The sequence below is a fragment of the Myodes glareolus genome, chromosome X (genome assembly GCF_982192425.1).
Source record: "Myodes glareolus chromosome X, mMyoGla1.1, whole genome shotgun sequence".
Classification (NCBI taxonomy): Eukaryota; Metazoa; Chordata; class Mammalia; order Rodentia; family Cricetidae; genus Myodes; species Myodes glareolus.
The window spans coordinates 120,111,134-120,120,886 of record NC_142053.1 but is presented as its reverse complement, the minus strand read 5'-3'; positions in this window follow the sequence as shown (position 1 = coordinate 120,120,886).

The window sequence follows — 9,753 nt, the reverse complement described above, 5'->3', positions numbered from 1 at the left end:
CCAGATGCCTTCAGTTCCACAAAGAAATAAAACGTCCATCTCCCACTCTAAAAGTAAGGCAAATTGCTTTGTGTAAAGGAAATCTCGCCTCTCTTCTCAATTGAGCTAGGAGCTAGATTTTACTTGCCGGGAGGACTGGGCCTTCACAGAAGTTTTAGCAGCTGTTTTCCAAATGCGGCTCCCAGGCCTCTGGGGATTCTCAAGGCTCTTCCTAAGGGGCCTAAAGCTCACAACTATTTTCCTAATATTTCCTCTACTTCCTGGTTCATTGTTTGGCATTTGCAGGGTGATCCAAAAGTGAGGGTGGACAGAACCGCTAGTCTGAGTCAAAGTAGCAATACCAAGTTATAGTGGTAGAAGCTACACAGAAGACAGAGAGTGTCTGTTTTCTTTAAGAATATTCTCCGTGGGGGCTCTAAAACTTGCCAATTTCATTATTTCTGAGCCCTTAAGTACACCTTCTGTTCATATGTTGTGTGACAGTAGAAAACATGATGAATTATACATGTTTCACTACATGTTGAACCACAATGCTCATTCTAAGAAGATGTATTTTGGCTACCATTTTAGTTGGAAGGTAGGTTCTGTCCTTTTCATGGATGATACGTTTATGTGAAGGAATTGACAAACTATGGCCAAACAAAATTAAGAATTTGGTCAGCATTTGTCAAAAATGAGCAAGAGTATTTGGTGTTGATGTTAAAATTGAACTTTTGCAATGAAAATTGGAATTTTGATAATCTTGCATCTGCAACCACGAGTGTAGCAGCTTCCAAGCACTAAAGATTTATCTGATGAGATGAGTGATGATTAATAATGAGCTCAATTCTTTTGAAGTTGTATAATTAAATGTGCCAACATTTGGAAGATCTGTATAATGCAAACAACCAATATTTTCCAAATGTCCAACTGCTTGATGTTAGGAAAATGGGGATGATTAAATTACCCATTTTAGGTCAAAATACTAACACAGAATGAAAATTCTGTTTTTATATTTCAAGATCCATATTGAAACTTACCATATTAAATCTTGGTTTAGAGTTTCAAAGAATATACATAGTTACCTAAAAGCCTATTCAAATATACTTCTCCTTTTTTAATAATATATCAATACAAATTTGAGGTTTTTTCCTTTTCTTCACCAAAATTAAATATTACAATATATTGAATTAAGAAGCAGTATGAGAATTTAATCATCTTCTATTAAACATTGAACAGATTTAAAAAACAAAAGCAAGATGTCCTTTAAAGTACAGGCATAAAACTCCACCTATCAGGGTGACTGAAGCAGGAGAGCCACAAGTTCAAGGCATGCTAAAGTGAATTCAAGGCCAGCCTGAACAACTAAGTGAGACCCTATTTCAAAATCTCCAATTATAAAGCTAAGTGGCAGAGTACTTGCCTAGCACAAATGAGACACTATATTCAATGAAAAGTACCACAGAAACATAAAGAATAAAATAAACAGAAGTTGGTTAAAAAAAAAAGAAATAAAAAGGTGAGTGGGTAAAGTTTATTCCCTGGCATCCATATGGTAGGAGAGAACCGACTCCTACAGGCTGTCTTCTGACCTCCACACACATGCCATAGGATGGGGTGTGTACAGTTTATATTTATTGCCACTCTTGGTAACTTTGCACAAAATCTTTTATATACTGTACTAACATATTTTATTTTAAAATCATTTTTTTGTTTCTTGATAGGCATAGTACACAAAAACATAGTCTTATTCGGTTTCTCCATGATATTTAAGAAGCTAAAGAGAAGGACTCCTGTGAGGAAAATATTTAAGATCTACTAATCTACCATAGTAACCACAATAGTGCAGTACTGGCATGAAAACAGACATGAAAACTGGGCATGGTTGTGCACAAAGCAAAAGAAATAGCCTACAGTGTGAGAAAAACTTTACCATCCTACAGGGAGCTAATATTCAGAACATAGAAAGAATGAAAAGAAAAGGCCAGGCAAGGAAAGAAAAAAAGCTTTGGGCTAGAGAGATAGCTGAGCAGTTAAGAACTCTTACAAATCTTGCAGAGGATCCCAGTTTGATTTCTAACATCTACATGAGGCACTTTACAACTGCCTGTAACTCAAGTTCCAGGGGTTTCAAAGCATTTTTTTTTGATTCCTGTTGGGGGGAGGTCGCTTGTTGGTTCCCAGCTGCATGGCTAACTTAGACCCAAAATAAACACACAGAAACTATATTATCTAAAACACTGTTTGGCCTATTAGCTCTAGCTTCTTATTGGCTAATTCTTATATTAATTAACCCATTTCTATTAATCTGTGTATCACCATGTGGCTGTGGTTTACCAGGTAAAGTTCCCAGCGTCTGTCTCCAGGAACTCCATGCCTTCTCTCTGACTCCGCCCTTCTTTCTCCCATCATACAATCTAACTTTCCCTGTCTAGTTCTGTTCTTCCCGCCATAGGCTCAAAGTAGTTTTTTATTCATTAACCAATACCTCCCACATCAGATTCCCAGACACCTATACATACCACCTCAACACACACACACAATTTAAAAATAAATGTAAGTGAATATTCATTACAACTATGTTCATAGAACCATTGTTTGTCATAGTCAGAACCTGAAAACAACCTAAATGCCCCTCTACAGAAGAATGGATAAGGAAAATGTGGTACATTTACAGAATGGAGCACTACACTACAGAAAAAATGACATCTTTAAATTTATGGGTAAATGAATGGCTCTAGAAAACATCATATTGAATGAGGTAACCCAGACACAGAAAGACAATTATCATATGTACTCACTCATAAGTGGCTTTTAGATATAAAGGAAAGAAAAACTTGCCTACAATTCACAATCCCAGAGAACCTAGAGAACAAAAAGAACTCTAAGAGAGACATACGTGGATCTTATCTACATGGGAAGTAGAAAAAGACAAGATCTCCTGAATAAATGGGGATCTTGGGAGAGGATAGAAGGGGAAGGGAGAGAAAGGGAGGGGAGTGGAAAAAAATATATAGCTCAATAAAAGCATCTTTTAAAAAAATTACAAATAATAAACAAATATCTCAACACTGCTGCCCTAGGCTACCTGTCTTCTCAGAATCCCTGCTGTTTTTTTTTTTTTTTTTTTGTCTGATATTATTACTCCAAGCTCTGGCCCAATGATTCAAATTACTCAGGAGTCCTAGAACTTTTTCACTTTCTAAATTAGCTGAAGCTGGAATGAGGAAATGAGAAAGAGATCGAAATCACTTAAATAGCAAACTCTGTGCCATACACCATGTATGTGAAATGTCATTTAATTCTCACGATAGTCCTTATAATAATATGTCCAAATAATAGCATAACAGGACACATGAGGATTCAAGCTTATGGACAAGGTCAATAAAAGCTCTCTGGAAATGATAAATGTTTGCAAGCCAAATAAAAACATCTCCCAAATAACAGCAATGCCAATTTCAAAACACATGTAGGTGATACTCACAATACATATTTATTGTAAAGCCTTAGCAAATTCATAAAGGATTTTAACCATTATAGTATTTTTTAAATGTTTTTCAATGAATGACATACATATAATTTTTGACAATGAAAAGATAACAAAGGAATCTTCACCTGGAAATATACTGAGAAGCACAGCACAGTTTAATACAAGCACTAGAAACTGTGAACATTGCAAACTCGGTGTCTTCAGGACGCAGGCTGTGTGGAACAATGCTTTGAACTCTATAAGCCCACCATTGCCAGCAAAATAGTTAAAGTAAAACTCTAATCAGTAATGTCTTTGACAACCCATGGGGCAGGAAAGAGGGCTCAGCAGTTAAAGAAACATGCGACTCTTGCAAAGAACTTAAGCTCAGTCTCCAGGACCCATGTTAGGTGACAACTGCCAGTAACTCCAGTTCTAGGGACTCTGACATCCCCATGGGCACCAGCACTCATATCACTAATACCCGAACACAGACCCACATACATAATTTAAAATAATAAAATATTTTTAAAAAATAATAGCCTGGTACGGCACTGGTTCAATAAGGGAACCCAAAAGAAGATACTGTGAGAGCACTAAGGAAGGCTTGGCCCCTGCTACGCAAGCGTTCTGCAACTGCACTAAATGTCAGGTCAATGGACTTCCATTTTTTATTAGAGATCAAATCCAGAGCCTGGTGGATGGCACTAGGCAAACACTTTACCACGGAGCCACAGCCACCCCTTGGAGCTACATTTTGAAACTAAATGTAAATGAGCAGAGATGAGAAGAACTAGCCTGCTAAGTCAATGAAACAGCACTCCCGGAAACACAGGGCAGTGTATTAGCCACAGTAGAAGTCTCAAGGTAATTGTGAGATCCAGCCGGGAAAGGCACATGGGGGCCACTGGTGGAGGGCTGGATGGATTAATAAGAACTAGAAGTCTTTCCTAAAGGCAAGCCAAAGCAGTTGAGTAAAGAAATAAAGGGGAGCAAGCGAGAGTAGATGTGGTGTAGCTTGGCAAACTGGGACAGGAATTAGAAAGTTCTATTAGAAAGCAATTCACAATCCAAGACCGAGAGTGTTCAAGTCTGACTAGAGAAAATAGAAGCCAAAAGGAGTGAGCATAAGGGAGACATTGAAGAGTCACAGTTTGGTAACCAAGGCAATGGAGACGCAGGAAAGAGAAGATTCCAAGATTTCAAGGCCAAAGTCTCACATGGTACGAGTGCACAGGAATCACCTGGCCCGGGGTGCATCTGCTTACTCTACCTCCTCCCACATTTGGTGATGGAAGGAAGGAGGCCTGGGTTTCCTGCCATGAAGGAATCTGTCTCTACTGGACAAGGTAGAGCAGCATACTGGCCTTCCCACTGGCCAGTTCTTCAACTGTTTGCAAGATATCTGCTCCTTCTTATCACAGAGCAGTAAGACCTGAGTTTCTTTACAAGATGGTAGCAGTCCACTGCTACTCACGTCCGTCTTCTCCCATCACTAAACACTTCTGCTGCCTTTTCCTTGGGACTTTCCAGCGGCAAGGCATTTGTACTTGGCTTTTATTTTTAAGGTTGCTACCTTGCGTGATAGAACTCGACTTTCTGACCTGTGACTTAATTGTTCTCTTCTATACTCCACAGCTGTGGACAATCAACTTCAATTTCCCATTGCTTTTCCAGATTTGCTTAACCCTAACTTGTCCGTTTGGAGAGAAGGAACAGATATGTCCTTTATGTAGTGCTATGTCCAAGTCTGAAAAGAGGTTAGCAATGATTAAGGGGAAAAGAGCCAATAAAAGGGCCTAGAGAAATTACTCAATAGCAAGCATTTGCCATAGAAGCATGGGGCTGACTGGCATTTCCCACATCAACCCTGGGCATGGTGGTACATTTATCATCCCAATGCTAGGGCGGCAGAGACAAGTGACTGCCTGGGGTTTACTGGCCACTGAGTTGAGCCTAAACTGTGAGCACTGGGTACCAGTGAAAGATGCTGGCTCAAAAAACAAATGGAAGACTCCTGAGGAACAACAGCAAAGGTTATTCTCTGACATGCACACACAAAGAGAGAGGAAGAGGAAGAGAGAGGCGGGAAGGAAAACAAGAAGGAGAAGTTGGCTAGTACTAAAGATGAACTTTTTCAGCCTGGAGAGCAGTGGGGAGGGAGTCATGATGAGGATGAGATAATTGTCTTCCGGTACAGAAAGGGCTCTGCTGGAGAGAGGAAGTTCGGTTGTCCTCCCATCTGGTCTAAAGGCAGACCAAGGGCTTTAGCTACAGCATGGGAGATTTACATAAGATCAAAGAACTTCTTGTACAAATGTGGAAATGGGTTTCAGAGGGGTTTGTGCAATTACCTTTTCCGGAGATGGCTAAAAATAGTGTAGCTGCCCGACAGCCGGAAGGCCAGGAGGTGTTCTGTGGGCAAACAGGAGGTAAGCTTTGCTTGTCACCCATCCCAAGCCCCCACTTTCCTCCTTCACACATCCTTTGATCCTCAAGGAAGCGCTCTTAACCCTTTTCAGGAGCAAGATTTCTTAGACAATTTCTTATATATAGTTTTAAATTAGTTAATAAAGCCATTATCCCAGTGGCTACCCCCACAGTTACAGCAATATAATTCCAAAAGTGACAGAGGCAACTTCTGACAAAATGATGTCCTAGGCAGACTCAAAATTGTTTCTTTAACTGAAGGCTTGCACGGCTGGCTTTTAATTAGGGGGGATTAATGCAGAGTTCCCGTCTATAGAAACCTAAATTGAAAGGAAGGAAAAGCAATGAGGTAATTTGAGGGAAGGAAAAGCAATGAGGTAATTTGAGGGGGGAAATAGCTTCTTTGTCCTCTCCTTCCTAAACATAACTCTGAAAAAGATGGAAATTTGTATAAAAATTTGTCATTCATTGTGTGCCCTAATACTTTCTGTATCTAAAATCTCAAAGCTGTCACCTAACTTTCCTGGGTGTGTAGGCATATATATCACATGCATGTGTATATGTTTCTATATGTATACAATCGTATGCATGTACAAAGTATATATGGCAGTACATATATGCACATTCCCTTTTTGCCGTTTCCACACTGTCATTAACAGAAGACTAGTCAGGTAAATTGCCTATGTCCTCCCTCTGCCCTCCGCTTCATTTGGCAAAAGCAAGAAGCTTGCACATTAGCGCATGAGATGACCTTCATAATCCTCCACTGTAAAATGTGTCATTGGCATTCATTTTAAGAAGCAAGAGGAAGCAATTGGAAAGTGAAGTGTTTTTTTTTTTTTGTCACAGCACCATCCCTTGATGTATACAGCCATAGTAAGACATTAACAAGGGAAAGACCGAAAGAAAGCTAAATGGTTTACGTCATCAAAATGACGTCATCTCTTACTAGAAAAAAGACCATGTCCATATATCAATTCCAGAAGCAGCAATTGCCAACTCTTTCCAGAACAGTTCTGTCTTACTGATTCTCACACCTCTCCTCACTTGTCTCTCTCAAAACCATCAGTATATCCTATCTCGTAAGCGTTACTGCAACAGTCTCCTTCCTATCTGAACCTCCAGCCTTTAGCCTCAACTCTCTCCAAATGTTCTCACACTACCATCAGCTAAATAGTGATTATACAAAAAACAAATCATGTCAACAATTCAATTTAAATTACTCCGTTGTTCACAAAAGCCTCCAAGAACAATGCAAAGTTCAACATTGTGATACTAGTTAGAAGTTAGCAGATTCATAGATCATTGAAGCTTGACCCTTCCTCCCTAATCAGTTTTGGGCACCACCTCCTGTGTTGTGGATAACACATTCATTTAAGAAAGGGGAAGGATCTCAATTGCCCCTTTTTACCATTTGAAATACCATGTGAAAGGAGGGAAAAGGCATCATAATTGCTCCTGCTTAAGATGTAAAATACCACACAAGAGAGAGGCAGGCAGAGATAATAGGGCTTTGTTGATGTCCACCAAGGGAAAGCTGGAAGCCAGGGCAATGGCTAAGCTGGTAAAAGAGCTAGCAGTCCCAGTCCAATAACCTGACCAGAATTGAACCCCTGCAACCCAAGTACAAATGCCAGATAAAGTGACATTCATCTGCCATCCTAGCGCTCCTGCATCAAGATGAGAGGTGAGATAACTGGTCAGAAGCTCTCGGGCCAGCTAGCCTAAGATATGTAGCATAGTAGCCGAAACAAGAAAGAGCATGCTACAGCAAGGTGAAAAGGGAGAACCAATTCCCAAAAGTTGTCCTATGATCTCTGCCTACACACACACACACACACACACACACACACACACACACACGAGAAACAAATTTTAAATTTCTTTTTATTCCATATGCATGAGTGTTTGCCTGGATAAATGTATGTATATCACATGTAAGCCTAGTACCTGTGGAGAGCAGAAGGCATCGCATGCCCTGCACCCTGCAACTGACGTTACAGATGGTTGTGAGCCACCATATGGCTGTTGGAACCTGAAGCCCAGTCCTATGCAAGACTGGCAAACACTCCTAACTTCCAAGCTACCTTTTCAACCTCGTATTTTTTTTTAAAGATAAAGCTATTTACTCCTGGCAAATAATAGGACTGTCTTTATAAATTGGTTGTATTTTAAATTTAATTCTTTCAAACCTGCTTTGTTACATGATTTTGATCAAAAGGACAGGATCTAAGTTGTATCTTTGGCCCTTGGTACAGACATGAGATTCTAAACTGAAAAGATCCTAAGATTATTTTCTAACCATGGGAGGCTTTCTGGTAAAGAACAAGCCTGCCTGGCGCCTGAAGAAGAAAGTACCCCTCAGAAAAGCTATCTGTCCTAGAGACCTTGAGAAAATAGGATGAAGAATAACTAAATACATAGGCCGGCACAGTGGTCTCCCTAGAAGTAGTCTATCCCCATGAGAGGGTTTTCCTCCTTTTCAACAAATGGCTCTTTTGATCATTGCCCATGCTCACCCTTTGAGAGTATCTCATTTCATCCTGTAATAAGCCAGACTGGCTTCTACACTTCACTTATCTGAAATCATTTAACGGGAATCACAAGGACCAGGGGACTGAAAGGCCAGAGTGTGATCCCAGCAGCAATGCCATTTCAGGACCATTCCCGTCAGGCCTCTGCCAAACTCTCTTCCTTATCACAAACTGCTCCTCAGTGGCTCTTCAAACTCTCGCTTCAGATTTCCAGTGGAGTTATTTTGGATTCGGTTGTTTTCGCAACTACACTTCTGTGCTTTCTGCGAGGCTGGACTTTCTGCCTGAACTCTTGGCTCGCTCCTTGTTTTCCCTGCTGTCTACAATGCACGCTAAGAATCTCTGCTCTAGGAATACAGGTGGCTGAGTACTGGAGGGCTTGTCTAACACAAAGTCCTGGGAGTCCATCCCAGCAACAGAAAAACAAACAAAACACCAAGGTTCCGTTTCATGCTCTCTAGCCCAAGACCTCACTCACACCGAGCCTAGTCTCTTAGCTGCTTTCCTTTAACAAGTATAAAACTGCCTATTGATATCAACAAAGGGCTCAAAAGAGAGGAAACATATTTTTAAAAGAATTCAATACTTGGTATTTGCCTTTAAAAATATCTAAGTAATTAATATTTAGAACAAAAATCACTTGGAGCTTGTGCTTCTGTTCATTTAAAAACATTTATTGTTAAAATATACTATAGAGTAGCTATTTCCTCCTGGCTTGACATGACAACCGCCATCATGAAACAGCATTGTGGTAATCTATGGAACTTTATCATTCAATCATGACACCAAAATAAGCAGAAAACTACAGTGGATGGTGAAGTCTATGGTAAAGGTGGCAAGACTGTTACTGTCTCCTAGAAAAGGGGGTGGAATCTGAGCTTCTAGTCACCATTCTCTCAAGCTCCAGCTGCCTCCGTCTTGCTATATAGGAAGCAGAAGGTGGAAATGTTTCAATGATGCTGGTTTCCTTGAGTCAGATACACTGAGGGAGGGAGGGACCTCTTGGTGGATAACTGCCTTTAAGTTGTCTATGGTCCTGTGAGTAGCCATGATAAACTCATTGCTTCACTGATGCGGACCTGAATGGGATCCTTTCTTTGATCTAACAGTGCCCTTTTGGCCTTGGGTAAATAGAAACATTTCTTACAGCTCCCCAGGAAATGTCACGCAGTATGTATTTTTATATGTAACTGGAATCATAAAGTATGCTCTGTTGCTTTATTTATGTGTGTGACAAACATAATGTTGCCTGCAGTTGTAATTTGTTCATTCGCACACATTTCTTATTTGTTTACTCTGATGTATTTGGATCTTTGCCCACATTAGACTCTTACAAATGGT